The sequence below is a fragment of the Pseudophryne corroboree genome, chromosome 6, assembly GCF_028390025.1.
Source record: "Pseudophryne corroboree isolate aPseCor3 chromosome 6, aPseCor3.hap2, whole genome shotgun sequence".
NCBI lineage: Eukaryota > Metazoa > Chordata > Amphibia > Anura > Myobatrachidae > Pseudophryne > Pseudophryne corroboree.
Window position 1 is genome coordinate 645,801,030 of NC_086449.1, and position 20,461 is coordinate 645,821,490.

At 47.6% G+C, this 20,461-nt stretch overlaps 1 protein-coding gene across 1 annotated transcript in view; it reads left to right on the forward strand.

The window, feature by feature from the left end:
• The window catches only part of LOC134933180 (solute carrier family 22 member 4-like), a 265,361-nt gene that overhangs the window by 53,031 nt on the left and 191,869 nt on the right, over nt 1-20,461 (forward strand). The gene's annotated exons all lie outside the window — the stretch shown is intronic.

Sequence of the window (20,461 nt, forward strand, 5' to 3'; positions counted from 1 at the left end):
AAATGCAGCTATCTGTACATTCACAACCCATTTGTTTACATAAATTCCCCACTATTTTGGTTTCTGAACAATGTTCCCAATTTACAGTTTTGCCAGATGTATCTACATAGATATGTTTCTAGTCTAGACAATTAATTTTATATATATATATATATATATATAATTTGTCAGTCAGAAGTTTCCTACTTAGTTTGTGAAGATACACCCTTGTGAGCTCACACCTTAAAAAGGTGAGGGAGTATCTAGAGTTCAAATTATTCAACAAACGCAGTGGTTGTCTTTTCTTACTGACATTTATTTTTACTATCTGTATACTCATTACATGATGAACTATGTAAAAATTGCATTTGTTCAAATGAATGTTATTAAAATAATCTTTTATTAATTGGCCTTGGGCCTCTTGTTTGGGTGACCATTTGGTGAGGGGTGTCCGTTACAGGTTCCCGGTCACAAACTTTCTCCAATATCCAACTTACACCTATGGAAACAACATTGGAAAAATTACCGTAAAGACGTTCCTATATAGCGCACTTGGGAATTTTGTTTGTATCTTGTATTCTTTAGAGATCTTTCAACAGAGTTCTCCCCCGTTGTGCCGCTTTGAGTTTGGCTCAAGATAAGGGTACTATTGTGTGTGTGTGTGTGTGTGTGTGTGTGTGTGTGTGTGTATATATGTATATATGTGTATATATATATATATATATATATATATATATATATATATATATTTCTCTGACGTCCTAGTGGATGCTGGGACTCCGTCAGGACCATGGGGATTAGCGGCTCCGCAGGAGACAGGGCACAAAAATAAAAGCTTTAGGACTAGGTGGTGTGCACTGGCTCCTCCCCCTATGACCCTCCTCCAAGCCTCAGTTGGGTTTTTGTGCCCGTCCGAGCAGGGTGCAATCTAGGTGGCTCTCCTAAAGAGCTGCTTAGAAAAAGTTATTAGGTTTTTTATTTTCAGTGAGTCCTGCTGGCAACAGGCTCACTGCAACGAGGGACTTAGGGGAGAAGAAGTGAACTCACCTGCGTGCAGGATGGATTGGCTTCTTAGGCTACTGGACACCATTAGCTCCAGAGGGATCGAACACAGGCCCAGCCATGGAGTCCGGTCCCGGAGCCGCGCCGCCGACCCCCTTGCAGATGCCGAAAAGTGAAGAGGTCCAGAAACCGGTGGCAGAAGACTTTTCAGTCTTCATGAGGTAGCGCACAGCACTGCAGCTGTGCGCCATTGTTGTCAGCACACTTCACACCAGCGGTCACTGAGGGTGCAGGGTGCTGGGGGGGGGGCGCCCTGGGCAGCAATGATAATACCTTGTTCTGGCTAAAAATACATCACATATAGCCCCTGGGGCTATATGGATGTATTTAACCCCTGCCAGGTCTCACAAACACCGGGAGAAGAGCCCGCCGAAATAGGGGGCGGGGCCTATCTCCTCAGCACACAGCGCCATTTTCCTGCACAGCTCCGCTGCGAGGAAGGCTCCCAGGACTCTCCCCTGCACTGCACTACAGAAACAGGGTAAAAAAACAGAGAGGGGGGGCACTTTTTTGGCGATATTGATATATTAAGCTGCTATAAAGGAAACAACACTTCTGTAGGGTTGTTCCTATATATTTATAGCGCTTGGGTGTGTGCTGGCAAACTCTCCCTCTGTCTCCCCAAAGGGCTAGTGGGGTCCTGTCTTCGATAAGAGCATTCCCTGTGTGTCTGCTGTGTGTCGGTACGTGTGTGTCGACATGTATGAGGACGATGTTGGTGTGGAGGCGGAGCAATTGCCGGTAATGGTGATGTCACCCCCTAGGGAGTCGACACCGGAATGGATGGCTTTGTTTATGGAATTACGTGATAATGTCAGCACGTTACAAAAATCAGTTGACGACATGAGACGGCCGGCAAACCAGTTAGTACCTGTCCAGGCGTCTCAGACACCGTCAGGGGCTGTAAAACGCCCTTTACCTCAGTCGGTCGACACAGACCCAGACACGGACACTGAATCTAGTGTCGACGGTGAAGAAACAAACGTATTTTCCAGTAGGGCCACACGTTATATGATCACGGCAATGAAGGAGGCTTTGCATATCTCTGATACTGCAAGTACCACAAAAAGGGGTATTATGTGGGGTCTGAAAAAACTACCTGTAGTTTTTCCTGAATCAGAGGAATTGAATGAAGTGTGTGATGAAGCGTGGGTTAACCCCGATAGAAAACTGCTAATTTCAAAGAAGTTATTGGCATTATATCCTTTCCCGCCAGAGGTTAGGGCACGCTGGGAAACACCCCCTAGGGTGGATAAGGCACTCACACGCTTATCAAAACAAGTGGCGTTACCGTCTACTGAAACGGCCGCCCTTAAGGATCCAGCTGATAGGAGGCTGGAAACTACCCTGAAAAGTATATACACTCATACTGGTGTTATACTGCGACCAGCCATCGCCTCTGCATGGATGTGCAGTGCTGGGGTGGTTTGGTCGGATTCCCTGACTGAAAATATTGATACCCTGGATAGGGACAGTATTTTATTGACTATAGAGCAATTAAAGGATGCTTTTCTTTATATGCGAGATGCTCAGAGGGATATTTGCACTCTGGCATCGAGAGTAAGTGCGATGTCCATATCTGCCAGAAGAAGTTTATGGACGCGACAGTGGTCAGGTGATGCGGATTCCAAACGGCATATGGAAGTATTGCCGTATAAAGGGGAGGAATTATTTGGGGTCGGTCTATCGGATTTGGTGGCCACGGCAACAGCCGGGAAATCCACCTTTTTACCTCAGGTCCCCTCCCAACAGAAAAAGACACCGTCTTTTCAGCCGCAGTCCTTTCGTTCCTATAAGAACAAGCGGGCAAAAGGACAGTCATATCTGCCCCGAGGCAAAGGAAAGGGTAAGAGAGTGCACCAAGCAGCTCCCTCCCAGGAGCAGAAGCCCTCCCCGGCTTCTGCAAAGCCCTCAGCATGACGTTGGGGCTTTACAAGCGGACTCAGGGGCGGTGGGGGGTCGACTCAAGAATTTCAGCGCACAGTGGGCTCACTCACAGGTGGACCCCTGGATCCTGCAGGTAGTATCTCAGGGTTACAGGTTGGAATTCGAGAAGTCTCCCCCTCGCCGGTTCCTAAAGTCTGCTCTGCCAACGTCTCCCTCAGACAGGGCGACGGTATTGGAAGCCATTCACAAGCTGTATTCTCAGCAGGTGATAGTCAAGGTACCCCTCCTACAACAGGGAAAGGGGTATTATTCCACACTATTTGTGGTACCGAAGCCGGACGGCTCGGTAAGACCTATTCTAAATCTGAAATCTTTGAACCTGTACATACAAAAATTCAAGTTCAAGATGGAGTCACTCAGAGCAGTGATAGCGAATCTGGAAGAAGGGGACTTTATGGTGTCCCTGGACATCAAGGATGCTTACCTGCATGTCCCAATTTGCCCTTCACATCAAGGGTACCTCAGGTTCGTGGTGCAAAACTGTCATTATCAGTTTCAGACGCTGCCGTTTGGATTGTCCACGGCACCTCGGGTCTTTACCAAGGTAATGGCCGAAATGATGTTTCTTCTGCGAAGAAAAGGCGTATTAATTATCCCTTACTTGGACGATCTCCTGATAAGGGCAAGGTCCAGAGAACAGCTGGGGGACGTAGTAGCACTAACCCAAGTAGTGCTGCAACAGCACGGGTGGATTCTGAATTTTCCAAAATCTCAATTGACCCCGACGACACGTCTGCTGTTCCTGGGAATGATTCTGGACACGGTTCAGAAAAAGGTGTTTCTTCCGGAGGAGAAAGCCAGGGAGTTATCCGAACTTGTCAGGAACCTCCTAAAACCAGGAAAAGTGTCTGTGCATCAATGCACAAGAGTCCTGGGACAAATGGTGGCTTCTTACGAAGCGATTCCATTCGGCAGATTCCACGCACGAACTTTTCAGTGGGATCTGCTGGACAAATGGTCCGGATCGCATCTGCAGATGCATCAGCGGATAACTTTGTCTCCACGGACAAGGGTGTCTCTTCTGTGGTGGTTGCAGAGTGCTCATCTGTTAGAGGGCCGCAGATTCGGCATACAGGACTGGGTCCTGGTGACCACGGATGCCAGTCTGAGAGGCTGGGGAGCGGTCACACAGGGAAGAAACTTCCAGGGAGTGTGGTCAAGCCTGGAGATGTCTCTTCACATAAATATACTGGAGCTAAGAGCGATTTACAATGCTCTAAGCCTGGCAAAACCCCTGCTTCAGGGTCAGCCGGTGTTGATCCAGTCGGACAACATCACGGCAGTCGCCCACGTAAACAGACAGGGCGGCACAAGAAGCAGGAGGGCAATGGCAGAAGCTGCAAGGATTCTTCGCTGGGCGGAAGATCATGTGATAGCACTGTCAGCAGTGTTCATTCCGGGAGTGGACAACTGGGAAGCGGACTTCCTCAGCAGACACGATCTACACCCGGGAGAGTGGGGACTTCATCCAGAAGTCTTCCACATGATTGTGAACCGTTGGAAAAAACCAAAGGTGGATATGATGGCGTCCCGCCTCAACAAAAAACTGGACAGGTATTGCGCCAGGTCAAGAGACCCTCAGGCAATAGCTGTGGACGCTCTGGTAACACCGTGGGTGTTCCAGTCAGTGTATGTGTTTCCTCCTCTGCCTCTCATACCAAAAGTACTGAGAATTATACGGCAAAGGGGAGTAAGAACGATACTCGTGGCTCCGGATTGGCCAAGAAGAACTTGGTACCCGGAACTTCAGGAGATGCTCACGGAAGATCCGTGGCCTCTACCTCTAAGACGGGACCTGCTTCAGCAGGGACCGTGTCTATTCCAAAAAGTGTTTTTTTACACTACTATGTATTGGGCCTGAGGAAGGGGCAGATGCCCTGAAACGGCTGTTGCCTTTGAATACAAGTCTTTTCTGCATATTGCTGTCTCCAGTGCCGTTCTTTTCTGGATCTATGTGAATATTTTGTTCTGGCACGGAGCAAGTTGTGGATAGATCTGAGGAGGGCCGACTGCTTTGCAAGTGTGTATGTGTGTGTGTGTGTGTGTATATATATATATATATATATATATATATATTATATATATATATATATATATATATATATATATATATATATATATATATTTATATTCCATACCTTCCCCACCTGTGGCTCAGGTGTATCTGGAAAAGGACGAGAGGCGGCACTCCAAGGACTTGAAAAAAATTTTTTTATGTGCAAAACATGGCAGGACAAAAAAGTGCAAACAATGGTAGAAACATGGAGGTCTTACGACGTTTCAAGGCAGCAAGCCTTTTCCTCAGGTAAGTTAACCCATGTAGAATGTGATGTGCAAAACAGCGAGAACCAAACTCACCAAGAGAAAAACTCACCTTTTAAAACCGTGCTGAGACAGGTGTTCCCGGCGTCTGTGTTCGGGACTTCCGGGTGCGGCGCCCGAGCGGCGCATAGCTGACGTGTTCGTTGCCTAGCAACGGGGATGCAAGCAGGCGCCGGGGAGACCTGTCGTATCTGAAGAGAAATGTAAACAAAGAACGTCATGTGGGTGATGAACGAAATGTATGACACCCGAAGAGGGTGAATAGTGGGTGAAAATGTGATACTTTAAAAACATGTAAGAGGTTAAAAGTTGAGGCTCAGCTGAAGGTTCTGAGAGGATGTAAAGGCATATAGAAAAAATATAGGAAAAAATATATAGTGATAGCAGCATATGTTAACAGAGATTATAATACATACAAAGTAGCTAATAATACATTAAGCCAGGATGGGCTAGCAAACGGTAATGTGCAGTCAGGATGGATCCCTGCTGGGTTGCAGCACCCCGTCACAGAGGGGGAAGGGGGGGAAAAACCGGGAGGAGGATGAAGGGGAACGGTAGGGGGAGGGGGGGGGGGAGAAGATAGGGAGGGGGGGGGGGGGAGAAAAAAGGGGGGGGGCGGGGGTGAAGGAAGGGAGGAAGGGGGTGCTGGAATGGAAGGGGAGGGGGGTGAAGGAACGGAGAAAGGAAAATGGGACCAGTGGGTATAATTTACAGGAACACATTCCAAGTGAATTTTTCATTAAGTCCATTTGGTGACAATGTATCCAAAAGGAAGATCCACTTAGATTCACATCTGGATAATGCTGTGTGTCGGTCGCCCCCTCTCACAGGGCTCGGAATATGGTCAATGATCTTATATCGCAAACTAGAGAGTGAATGGCCTTTTAATTTAAAGTGGCGTGCGACCGGTTGGTCCACGCGTTTGCCATCAAGCGATGCCTTGATGGCCGATCTATGCAACGCCATCCTGTCTCTAAGGTTTCTGATAGTTTGTCCGACGTATAGTAAGCCACATGGGCAGATGATGATATATACAATAAATGGTGTCGTACAAGTGACCACATGTCTAATTTTGAATTGCTTGCCTGTATGTGGATTATTAAAATTATGACCTGTTTCCAAATATTTGCAAGTGGTACAGGATGCACACCGGTAGCATCCTGATTTCTTTACTTGCGTAGAGGCATTCAGAGATGGAGTGATGTTTGTTTTCACTAGAAGGTCCCTAAGGTTAGGTCCCCTCTTGTAACTAGGCATCAGGGAGGTGTTTTTGAAACAGGGTAAGTCTTTGTCACCAGACACTATGGGCCTTAAGCCTTTGGTAGCACGTGGAAGGACTTTGCTAGCTGTTGAAAAATGAGTGACGAATGGAATCCGTGATTGTAGTGGCTGTTGAGGAACTTTATAAAGCAATTGTTCTCTGGGAACTTTAAGGACTTCATTCTTGGCCTGCTGATAACCTAATGCCGGTGTGCTATTACCGGCAATAAGTCTCCATAGGGCTTATCACAAATTTCTCTATCGTCCTAAGTGGATGCTGGGGTTCCTGAAAGGACCATGGGGAATAGCGGCTCCGCAGGAGACAGGGCACAAAAAAGTAAAGCTTTACTAGGTCAGGTGGTGTGCACTGGCTCCTCCCCCTATGACCCTCCTCCAGACTCCAGTTAGATTTTGTGCCCGAACGAGAAGGGTGCAATCTAGGTGGCTCTCCTAAAGAGCTGCTTAGAGAAAGTTTAGTTTAGGTTTTTTTTCTTTACAGTGAGTCCTGCTGGCAACAGGATCACTGCAACGTGGGACTTAGGGGGAAAGTAGTAAACTCACCTGCATGCAGAGTGGATTTGCTGCTTGGCTACTGGACACCATTAGCTCCAGAGGGATCGAACACAGGCCCAGCCGTGGAGTCCGGTCCCGGAGCCGCGCCGCCGACCCCCTTGCAGATGCTGAAGCGTGAAGAGGTCCGGAAACCGGCGGCTGAAGACTCCTCAGTCTTCATAAGGTAGCGCACAGCACTGCAGCTGTGCGCCATTTTCCTCTCAGCACACTTCACTGGGCAGTCACTGAGGGTGCAGAGCGCTGGGGGGGGGCGCTCTGAGAGGCAAATATAAACCTTATACAAGGCTAAAAATACCTCACATATAGCCCATAGGGGCTATATGGAGATATTTAACCCCTGCCTGACTGGAAAAATAGCGGGAGAAGAACCCGCCGAAAAAGGGGCGGGGCCTATCTCCTCAGCACACGGCGCCATTTTCTGTCACAGCTCCGCTGGTCAGAACGGCTCCCAGGTCTCTCCCCTGCACTGCACTACAGAAACAGGGTAAAACAGAGAGGGGGGGCACATTAATGGCTATATATATATATATATTAAAGCAGCTATAAGGGAGCACTTAATATAAGGATATCCCTTGTATATATAGCGCTTTGTGGTGTGTGCTGGCAGACTCTCCCTCTGTCTCCCCAAAAGGGCTAGTGGGTCCTGTCTTCATTAGAGCATTCCCTGTGAGTTTGCGGTGTGTGTCGGTACGTGGTGTCGACATGTATGAGGACGATATTGGTGTGGAGGCGGAGCAATTGCCAAATATGCAGATGTCACCCCCCAGGGGGTCGACACCAGAATGGATGCCTTTATTTGTGGAATTACGTGATGGTTTATCTTCCCTTAAACAGTCAGTTGAGGACATGAGGCGGCCGGACAATCAATTAATGCCTGTCCAGGCGCCTCAAACACCGTCAGGGGCTGTAAAACGCCCTTTGCCTCAGTCGGTCGACACAGACCCAGACACGGGCACTGATTCCAGTGACGACGGTAGAAATTCAAACGTATTTTCCAGTAGGGCCACACGTTATATGATTTTGGCAATGAAGGAGACGTTACATTTAGCTGATACTACAGATACCGTAAAACAGGGTATTATGTATGGTGTGAAAAAACTACAAACAGTTTTTCCTGAATCAGAAGAATTAAATGACGTGTGTGATGAAGCGTGGGTTGCTCCTGATAAAAAGTTGATAATTTCAAAAAAGTTATTGGCATTATACCCTTTCCCGCCAGAGGTTAGGGCGCGCTGGGAAACACCCCCTAAGGTGGACAAGGCGCTCACACGCTTATCCAAACAAGTGGCGTTACCCTCTCCTGAGACGGCCGCACTTAAGGATCCATCAGATAGAAAGATGGAAGTTATTCAAAAGAATATATACACACATGCAGGTGTTATACTACGACCAGCTATAGCAACTGCCTGGATGTGCAGTGCTGGAGTAGTTTGGTCAGAATCCCTGATTGAAAATATTGATACCCTAGATAGGGACAATGTTTTACTGTCGTTAGAACAAATAAAGGATGCATTTATCTATATGCGTGATGCACAGAGGGATATTTGCACACTGGCATCTCGGGTGAGTGCTATGTCCATTTCAGCCAGAAGAGCCTTATGGACACGACAGTGGACAGGCGATGCGGATTCAAAACGTCACATGGAGGTTTTGCCGTATAAAGGGGAGGAGTTATTTGGAGTTGGTCTATCAGACTTGGTGGCCACGGCTACTGCCGGGAAATCCACTTTTTTACCTCAAGTCACTCCCCAACAGAGAAAGGCACCGACCTTTCAACCGCAGCCTTTTCGCTCCTACAAAAATAAGAGAGCAAAGGGCTTGTCGTACCTGCCACGAGGCAGAGGAAGAGGGAAGAGACACCAACAGGCAGCTCCTTCCCAGGAACAGAAGCCCTCCCCGGCTCCTGCAAAAACCTCAGCATGACGCTGGGGCCTCTCAAGCGGACTCGGGGACAGTGGGGGGCCGTCTCAAAAATTACAGCGCGCAGTGGGCTCACTCGCAGGTAGACCCCTGGATCCTGCAGATAATATCTCAGGGGTACAGGTTGGAATTAGAGACGGATCCTCCTCATCGTTTCCTGAAGTCTGCCTTACCAACCGTCTCTTCCGAAAGGGAGAGGGTGTTGGAAGCCATTCACAAGCTGTACGCTCAGCAGGTGATAGTCAAAGTACCCCTATTACAACAAGGAAAGGGGTATTATTCCACTCTATTTGTGGTACCGAAGCCGGATGGCTCGGTAAGGCCTATTCTAAATCTGAAGTCCTTGAACCTCTACATAAAAAAGTTCAAGTTCAAGATGGAGTCACTCAGAGCAGTGATAGCGAACCTGGAAGAAGGGGACTTTATGGTATCCTTGGACATCAAGGATGCGTATCTACACGTTCCGATTTACCCCGCACACCAGGGGTACCTCAGGTTCATTGTTCAAAACTGTCACTATCAGTTTCAGACGCTGCCGTTCGGATTGTCCACGGCGCCTCGGGTCTTTACCAAGGTAATGGCCGAGATGATGATTCTTCTTCGAAGAAAAGGCGTATTAGTTATCCCATACTTGGACGATCTCCTAATAAGGGCAAGGTCCAGAGAACAGCTGGAGACAGCTTTAGCACTATCTCAAGAGGTGCTAAGACAACACGGGTGGATTCTGAATATTCCAAAATCCCATTTAATCCCGACAACTCGTCTGCTGTTCCTAGGAATGATTCTGGACACGGTTCAGAAAAAGGTTTTCCTTCCAGAGGAAAAAGCCAAGGAGTTATCCGATCTGGTCAGGAACCTCCTAAAACCAGGAAAAGTGTCAGTACATCAATGCACAAGAGTCCTGGGAAAAATGGTGGCTTCTTACGAAGCAATTCCATTCGGCAGATTCCATGCAAGAATATTCCAAAGGGATCTGTTGGACAAATGGTCAGGGTCGCATCTGCAGATGCACCTGCGAATAACCCTGTCACCAAAGACAAGGGTGTCACTTCTGTGGTGGTTGCAGAAGGCTCACCTATTAGAAGGCCGCAGATTCGGCATTCAGGATTGGATCCTGGTGACCACGGACGCCAGCCTGAGAGGCTGGGGAGCAGTCACACAAGGAAGAAACTTCCAGGGAGTATGGACGAGTCTGGAAAAGTCTCTTCACATAAACATTCTGGAACTAAGAGCAATCTACAATGCTCTAAGCCAGGCGGAACTTCTCCTGCAAGGAAAGCCGGTGTTGATTCAGTCGGACAACATCACGGCGGTCGCCCATGTAAACAGGCAGGGCGGCACAAGAAGCAGGAGTGCAATGGCAGAAGCTGCCAAGATTCTTCGCTGGGCGGAGAATCACGTGATAGCACTGTCAGCAGTGTTCATCCCGGGCGTGGACAACTGGGAAGCAGACTTCCTCAGCAGACACGATCTTCATCCGGGAGAGTGGGGTCTACATCCAGAAGTCTTCAACATGTTAATAGACCGTTGGGAAAGACCAATTGTAGACATGATGGCGTCTCGCCTCAACAAGAAACTGGACAAATATTGCGCCAGGTCAAGAGATCCACAGGCAATAGCTGTGGACGCACTGGTAACTCCTTGGGTGTACCAGTCAGTGTATGTGTTTCCTCCTCTGCCGCTCATACCAAAGGTATTGAAGATCATACGGCAAAGAAGAGTAAGAACAATACTAGTGGTTCCGGATTGGCCGAGAAGGACTTGGTATCCGGAACTTCAAGAGATGCTCACGGACGAACCGTGGCCTCTACCTCTGAGAAGGGACCTGCTACAGCAGGGTCCCTGTCTTTTTCAAGACTTACCGCGGCTGCGTTTGACGGCATGGCGGTTGAACGCCAGATCCTAAAAGGGAAAGGCATTCCAGAAGAAGTCATTCCTACCTTGATTAAGGCACGGAAGGAAGTCACCGTGAAACATTATCACCGCATTTGGCGAAAATATGTAGCGTGGTGCGAGGATCGGAGGGTTCCGACGGAGGAATTCCAACTGGGTCGTTTTCTACTTTCCTGCAATCAGGATTATCTATGGGTCTCAAATTGGGATCCATTAAGGTTCAAATTTCGGCCCTGTCAATATTCTTCCAAAAAGAATTGGCCTCTGTCCCTGAGGTCCAGACTTTTGTCAAGGGAGTACTGCATATACAGCCTCCTGTGGTGCCTCCGGTGGCACCGTGGGATCTAAATGTAGTTTTAGATTTCCTCAAATCCCATTGGTTTGAACCATTGAAAAAGGTGGATTTGAAATATCTCACATTGAAAGTGACTATGTTACTAGCCCTGGCCTCTGCCAGGAGAGTATCTGAATTGGCGGCTTTATCTTATAAAAGTCCTTATCTAATCTTCCATTCGGATAGGGCAGAACTGCGGACTCGTCCGCATTTTCTCCCTAAAGTGGTATCAGCATTTCATCTGAACCAACCTATTGTGGTGCCTGCGGCCACTAGCGACTTGGAGGACTCCAAGTTGTTGGACGTTGTCAGAGCCTTAAAAATATACATTGCAAGGACGGCTGGAGTCAGAAAATCTGACTCGCTGTTTATATTGTATGCACCCAACAAGTTGGGCGCACCTGCTTCTAAGCAGTCGATTGCTCGTTGGATTTGTAACACAATTCAACTTGCACATTCTGTGGCAGGCCTGCCACAGCCTAAAACTGTAAAAGCCCACTCCACAAGGAAGGTGGGCTCATCTTGGGCGGCTGCCCGAGGGGTCTCGGCATTACAACTCTGCCGAGCAGCTACGTGGTCGGGGGAGAACACGTTTGTAAAATTTTACAAATTTGATACCCTGGCAAAGGAGGACCTGGAGTTCTCTCATTCGGTGCTGCAGAGTCATCCGCACTCTCCCGCCCGTTTGGGAGCTTTGGTATAATCCCCATGGTCCTTTCAGGAACCCCAGCATCCACTTAGGACGATAGAGAAAATAAGAATTTACTTACCGATAATTCTATTTCTCGGAGTCCGTAGTGGATGCTGGGCGCCCATCCCAAGTGCGGATTATCTGCAATACTTGTACATAGTTATTGTTAACTAATTCGGGTTATTGTTAAGGAGCCATCTTTAAGAGGCCCTTTCTGTTGTCATACTGTTAACTGGGTTTAGATCACAAGTTGTACGGTGTGATTGGTGTGGCTGGTATGAGTCTTACCCGGGATTCAAAATGCCTCCCTTATTGTGTATGCTCGTCCGGGCACAGTACCTAACTGGAGTCTGGAGGAGGGTCATAGGGGGAGGAGCCAGTGCACACCACCTGACCTAGTAAAGCTTTACTTTTTTGTGCCCTGTCTCCTGCGGAGCCGCTATTCCCCATGGTCCTTTCAGGAACCCCAGCATCCACTACGGACTCCGAGAAATAGAATTATCGGTAAGTAAATTCTTATTTTCTCTTCACCAGCTCAGAGCTGGTGAGAAGTAGTGAAGAATCCCTATTTTAAGATAAAAATGCTGGGGTTTGGTTCTGAACCACTTGGACACCCCCCTGAATGACTAATTAGGCACGTTGAAGTTTTTAATTACTTTTCTCTAACGTCCTAAGTGGATGCTGGGGACTCCGTCAGGACCATGGGGATTAGCGGCTCCGCAGGAGACAGGGCACAAAAATAAAGCTTTAGGATCAGGTGGTGTGCACTGGCTCCTCCCCCTATGACCCTCCTCCAAGCCTCAGTTAGGTTTTTGTGCCCGTCCGAGCAGGGTGCAATCTAGGTGGCTCTCCTAAAGAGCTGCTTAGAAAAAGTTTTTAGGTTTTTTATTTTCAGTGAGTCCTGCTGGCAACAGGCTCACTGCTACGAGGGACTTAGGGGAGAGAAGTAAACTCACCTGCGTGCAGGATGGATTTGCTTCTTAGGCTACTGGACACCATTAGCTCCAGAGGGAGTCGGAACACAGGTCTCACCCTGGGGTTCGTCCCGGAGCCGTGCCGCCGACCCCCCTTGCAGATGCCGAAGTTGAAGAGGTCCAGAGGTCCAGAAACAGGCGGCAGAAGACTTTCAGTCTTCATAAGGTAGCGCACAGCACTGCAGCTGTGCGCCATTGTTGTCAGCACACTTCATACCAGCGGTCACTGAGGGTGCAGGGCGCTGGGGGGGGCGCTCTGGGCAGCAATGTATTATACCTTTTTTATGGCTAAAATACATCACATATAGCCCTTGAGGCTATATGGATGTATTTAACCCCTGCCAGATCTCACAAACTCCGGGAGAAGAGCCCGCCGTTTAGGGGGCGGGGCCTATTCTCCTCAGCACACGGCGCCATTTTCCTGCTCAGCTCTGCTGTGAGGAAGGCTCCCAGGCTCTCCCCTGCACTGCACTACAGAAACAGGGTTAAAACAGAGAGGGGGGGCACTTATTTGGCGATATGATTACATATGTGAAAATGCTATAAGGGAAAACACTTGTATAAGGGGTTGTCCCTGTATAATTATAGCGTTTTTGGTGTGTGCTGGCAAACTCTCCCTCTGTCTCCCCAAAGGGCTAGTGGGGTCCTGTCCTCTATCAGAGCATTCCCTGTGTGTGTGCTGTGTGTCGGTACGTGTGTGTCGACATGTAGGAGGACGATGTTGGTGAGGAGGCGGAGCAAATTGCCTGTATTGGTGATGTCACTCTCTAGGGAGTCGACACCGGAATGGATGGCTTATTTAGGAATTACGTGATAATGTCAACACGATGCAAGGTCGGTTGACGACATGAGACGGCCGGCAAACAAATTAGTACCTGTCCAGGCGTCTCAGACACCGTCAGGGCTTGTAAAAACGCCCATTTACCTCAGTTGGTCGACACAGACACGGACACTGACTTCAGTGTCGACGGTGAAGAAACAAACGTATTTTCCTTTAGGGCCACACGTTACATGTTAAGGGCAATGAAGGAGGTGTTACATATTTCTGATACTACAAGTACCACAAATAAGGGTATTATGTAGGGTGGGAATAATCTACTTGTAGTTTTTCCTGAATCAGATAAATTAAAGTGTGTGATGATACGTGGGTTTCCTCCGATAGAAAATTATTGGAGGTATACCCTTTCCCGCCAGAAGTGAGGGCGAGTTGGGAAACACACCTTAGGGTGTATAAGGCGCTCACACGCTTATAAAAACAAGTGGCGTTACCGTCTCCAGATACGGCCGCCCTCAAGGAGCCAGCTGATAGGAAGCTGAAAAATATCCTAAGAAGTATATACACACATACTGGTGTTATACTACGACCAGCAATCGCCTCAGCCTGGATGTGCAGCGCTGGGGGGGCTTGGTCGGATTTCCTGACTGAAAATATTGATACCCTTGACAGGAACAATATTTTATTGACTATAGAGCATTTTAAGGATGCATTTCTATATATGCGAGATGCGCAGAGGGATATTTGCATTCTGGCATCAAGAGTAGATGTGATGTCCATATCTGCCAGACGATGTTTATAGACACGACAGTGGTCAGGTGATGCAGATTCCAGACGGCACATGGAAGTATTGCCGTATAAAGGGGCGGTCCATCGGACCTGGTGGCCATGGCAACAGCTAGAAAATCCACTTTTGTTACCCCAAGTCACATCTCAGCAGAAAAGGACACAGTCTTTTCAGTCTCAGTCCTTTCGTACCCATAAAGGCAGGCGGGCAAAAGGCCAGTCATATCTGCCCAGGGTTAGAGGAAAGGGAAGAAGACTGCAGCAGGCAGCCCATTCCCAGGAACAGAAGTCCTCCACAGCTTCTGCCAAGTCCGCAGCATGACGCTGGGGCCATACAAGCGGACTCAGGTGCGGTGGGGGGTCATCTCAAGAGTTTCAGCACGCAGTGGGCTCACTCGCAAGTGGACTCCTGGATCCTACACGTAGTATCCCAGGTGTACATTGGAAATTCGAGACGTCTTCTCCTCACAAGTTCCTGAAGTCTGCTTTACCAACGTCTCCCTCCGACAGGGAGGCAGTATTGGAAAAAAATTCACAGGCTGTATTCCCAGCACGTGATAATCAAAGTACCCCTCCTACAACAAGGGAAGGGGTATTATTCCACACTATATTGTGGTACTGAAGCCAAAAGATTTGAACAATTACATACAAGGGTTCAAATCAAGATGGAGTCACTCAGAGCAGTGATAGCGAACCAGGACGATATGGTGTCACTGGATATCAGGGACGCTTACCTACAAGTCCAAATTTTGCCCTTCTCACCAAGGGTATCTCAGGTTCGTGGTACAGAACTGTCACTATCAGTTCAGACGCTGCCGTTTGGATTGTCCACGGCACCCCGGGTCCTTACCAAGGTAATGGCCGAAATGATGATTCTTCCTAAAAGAAATATGGACGCTTTCCTGATAAGGGCAAGGTCCAGAGAACAGTTGGCGGTCGGAGTAGCACTATCTCAAGTAGTTCTACGACAGCACGAGTGGATTCTAAATATTCCAAAATCGCAGCTTTTTCCGACGACACGTCTAATGTTCCTAGGGATGATTCTGGACACAGTCCAGAAAAGGATGTTTTCTCCCGGAGAAGAAAGCCAGGGAGTTATCCGAGCTAGTCAGGAACCTCCTAAAACCAGGAAAAGTATCAGTGCATCATTGCACAAAGGGTCCTGTGAAAAATGGTGGTTTCTTACAAAGCGATCCCATTCGGTAGATTTCACGCAAGAACCTTTCAGTGGGATCTGCTGGGAAAATGGTCCGGATCGCATCTTCAGATGCATCAGCGGATAACCCTGTCTCCAAGGACAAGGGTGTTTCTTCTGCGGTGGCTGCAGAGTGCTCATCTATGAAAGGGCCGCAGATTCGGCATTCAGGACTGGGTCCTGGTGACCACGGATGCCAGCCTGAGTGGCTGGGGAGCAGTCACACAAGGAAAAAATTTCCAGGGAGTGTGATCAAGTCTGGAGACTTCTCTCCACATAAATATACTGGAGCTAAGGGCAATTTACAAGGCTCTAAGCTTAGCAAGACCTCTGCTTCAAGGTCAGCCGGTATTGATCCAGTGGGACAACATCACGGCAGTCGCCCACGAAAACAGACAGGGCGGCACAAGAAGCAGGAGGGAAATGGCAGAAACTGCAAGGATTCTTCGCTGGGCGAAAAATCATGTGATAACACTCTCAGCAGTGTTAATTCCGGGAGTGGAAAACTGGGAAGCAGACTTCCTCAGCAGGCATAACCTCCACCCAGGAGAGTGGGGACTTCAGCGGGAAGTCTTCCACATGATTGTAAACCGTTGGGAAAAACCAAAGGTGGACATGATGGCGTCCCGCCTGAACAAAAAACTAGACCGATATTGCGCCAGGTCAAGGGACCCTCAGGCAATAGCGGTGGACGCTCTGGTAACACTGTGGGTGTACCAGTCATGGTATGTGTTCCCTCCTATGCATCTCATACCAAAAGTACTGAGAATCATAAGAAGGAGATGAGTAAGAACGATACTCGTGGTTCCGGATGGGTCAAGAAGGACTTGGTACCCGGAACTTCAAGAGATGCTCACGGAAGAACCGTGGCCTCTACCTTTAAGAAAGGACCTGCTCCAGCAGGGGCCTTGTCTGTTCCAAGACTTACCGCGGCTGCGTTTGACGGCATGGCAGTTGAACGCCGGATCCTGAAAGGGCATTCCAGATGAAGTCATCCCTACCCTGGTCGAAGCCAGGAAGGATGTAACCGCAAAACATTTTCACCGCAATTGGCGAAAATATGTTGCGTGGTGTGAGGCCAAGAAGGTCCCTACAGAGGAATTCCAACTGGGTCGTTTCCTACATTTCCTGAAAACAGGACTGTCTATGGGCCTAAAATTAGGGTCCATTAAGGTTCAAATTTCGACCCTGTCGAATTTCTTCCAGAAAGAACTGGCTTCAGTGCCTGAAGTTCAGACGTTTGTAAAAGGGGTACTGCATATACAGCCTCCTTTTGTGCCCCCAGTGGCACCTTGGGATCTCAATGTTGTTTTGAGTTTCCTAAAGTCACATTGGTTTGATCCACTCACCACTGTGGACTTAAAATATTTCACATGGAAGGTGAAGATTCTATTAGCCCTGGCTTCAGCCAGGCGTGTGTCAGAATGGGCGGCTTTATCATATAAAAGCCCTTACTTAATTTTTCATTTTGACAGGGCAGAATTGAGGACTCGTCCTCAATTTCTCCTTAAGGTGTTTTCTGTTTTTCACATGAACCAACCTATTGTGGTACCTGCGGCTACTAGGGACTTGGAGGACTCCAAGTTACTTGACGTTGTCAGGGCCCTGAAAATATGTTTCCAGGACGACTGGAGTCAGAAAATCTGACTCGCTGTTTAGCCTGTATGCACCCAACAAGATGGGTGCTCCTGCTTCTAAGCAGAAGATTGCTCGCTGGATTTGTAGTACAATTCAGCTTGCACATTCTGTGGCAGGCTTGCCACAGCCAAAATCAGTAAAAGCCCATTCCACAAGGAAGTGGGCTCATCTTGGGCGACTGCCTGAGGGGTCTCGGCTTTACAACTTTGCTGAGCATTTACTTGGTCAGGGGCAAACACGTTTGCTAAATTCTACAAATTTGATACCCTGGCTGAGGAGGACATGGAGTCTCTCATTCGGTGCTGCAGGGTCATCCGCACTCTCCCGCCCGTTTGGGAGCTTTGGTATAATCCCCATGGTCCTGACGGAGTCCCCAGCATCCACTTAGGACGTTAGAGAAAATAAGATTTTACTTACCGATAAATCTATTTCTCGTAGTCCGTAGTGGATGCTGGGCGCCCATCCCAAGTGCGGATTGTCTGCAATACTTGTACATAGTTATTGTTACAAAAAAATCGGGTTGTTATTGTTGTGAGCCGTCTGTTCAGAGGCTCCTACGTTTGTCATACTGTTAACTGGGTTCAGATCACAAGTTGTACGGTGTGATTGGTGTGGCTGGTATGAGTCTTACCCGGGATTCAATATCCTTCCTTATTGTGTACGCTCGTCCGGGCACAGTATCCTAACTGAGGCTTGGAGGAGGGTCATAGGGGGAGGAGCCAGTGCACACCACCTGATCCTAAAGCTTTATTTTTGTGCCCTGTCTCCTGCGGAGCCGCTAATCCCCATGGTCCTGACGGAGTCCCCAGCATCCACTACGGACTACGAGAAATAGATTTATCGGTAAGTAAAATCATATTTTTAATTAGCCAATAATGACATGTCATTTTTGCGTTCAAAAAATGAAAAGTGATGGATATTGGGGAGGTACAGTCCCCTTAAATGACACAAATATAAGAAATGCATATAACAGCAATTTGATCCAATTTAATGACACCAACTAATTTATTATGGGCACTAATAGACTTCTATAATGTTTTTCTATATTAGTTTGGCTTTTTGGTGGGTACAGGCAGATTTCCCCATTTTCTCCTATACATATCACCGCTTTTGCCGGCTAGAGTTATCTTTCGAATCCCGTTTTCAACATTTTAGACTAGGTTAGGGGCGAAAAACGGGAGCATGCTGGGTACGATAAGTTAATTTTTTGTGCGATAACATTAACAGTGATCGCGTTATTGCGGCTAATTGGATACTCCCCTAATTGTATAAAGTATGTTTTGTTTCTGTTAACTTTTTTATTGAAAAAAATCCCAAACTGTCATTAGAGCAGTATGAGGCAGTATGAACAACATAGACACGACTATATAATAAAAATGATATGATATTTATGGCAAATATATTGCAAAATATGAGGGTTGGGGGTGATGGAGAACAAGTGGGTAACTGCAGTATGAGGAAAGCTGCGCAGGAGCAGGGGGTTGGAAATGAGGGAGACAGTAGCAGAAGATATGTGGGAGGCAGTGGAGAGACATGAAGAACTCACAGCATGAGGCACTAGCCATATAGAGACGATACATTATGTCAAAAGGACTACAAACCCATCATGGGGAGGAAAGCTTAATTAATTTCAGTTAATAGTTATAGTATAATAACATTCTATGGGAGAAGTCATTGAGTACATAGTACATCAACCAACAGCAAACCTTTCAGGTGCATTAATGAATGTGTTTTTAAGGCTCAAAGTATGCTGTTTTGTCTACTCTTTAACTAGTGTTATTCAACGTTCCCTAGTGCGAGTCCTAACATTGGGGGGTAATTCAGACCTGTTCGCTAGCAGGCGATTTTTGCACTGCCGAGATCAGATAGTGGCCGCCTACACGGGGAGTGTATTTTAGCTGTGCAAGTGTGCAATCGCATGTGTAGCAGAGCTGTGCAAACTGATTTTGTGCAGTCTCTGCACAGCCCAGGACTTACTCAGCCGCTGCGATCACTTCAGCCTGTTTGTTGCCGGATTTGACGTCAGACACCCACTCTACAAACGCTTGGACACGCCTGCATTTTTCCAAACACTCCCAGAAAACGGTCCGTTGACACCCACAAACGAAACCCACTTTCTGTCAATCTCCTTGCAATCGCCCGTGGGAATGGATTCTTCGCACAAACCCATCGGTGAGCTGCGATCCGATTTGTACCCGTGCGACGCACCTGCGCATTGTGGTGCATACGCATGCACAGTTTAAACCTGATCGCCCGCTGTGCGAAAACGCAGCCTAGCGATCAGGTCTGAATTACCCCCTATGACATAGCTGCAAAACAGTTGTCACAGGAGGTAATAATGAGTTCTTTGTAAACAGCAGTCAGATTATCTACTCAGATATTTCACCTTACTTGTGTTATCTTTACCACATATGGCTAGCTACAGATTACTTTGTTCCCAGGAAAAACATTCCACTTATTTTAATGCTTTAAGTTAATCTGCCATAACCACATCCCTTGGCAATGTGTTCTATAGTCTGATTATCTGTATAGCTGAGATCCCAGTTACTGTGGGTGTCCCTCTGTTCTTGGCAAGTTTTTTCTGCTTTGAAAGTATTTGTTTTTGTTAATGAAGTCATGTGTTGGTCACCTAAGTTGTGCATCTTTTTAGGTTACGTATTCCATTGTATTAATTAGTAATGCTGTACAACCCCTCGCCCTAGCTCTAGTAATGAATTGACTTTTGTTGCAGTCACTACTGCATCTCTGTAAATGCCATGCCCGATAGGTGTCCTATTGAGACACCCACCAGCTCTGGTGCAAATCCACGGCTGTGCGTACTAAGACTCACTGTCGACGGGCCATTAAATGTACCAGCAGACATTATACCTGCCTATGGCAGGCACAGAATGTCCGAGGGACCATGGCCATCAATGTCACCCTTACCAGTTACCACACAGAAACGTCCTTTGAAATTATTACCTGCGGATCATCTCGGGCACATGCGCAGAGGGAAAACAGTGAAACCTTGCCTCGTCCATCTCAGAATCACTCCATAATGTGTAATTTATGTACTTGTTGCCATATAATTACACATTTCTGGGTAACCATTATTTCAAAGCTTCTGATAGTA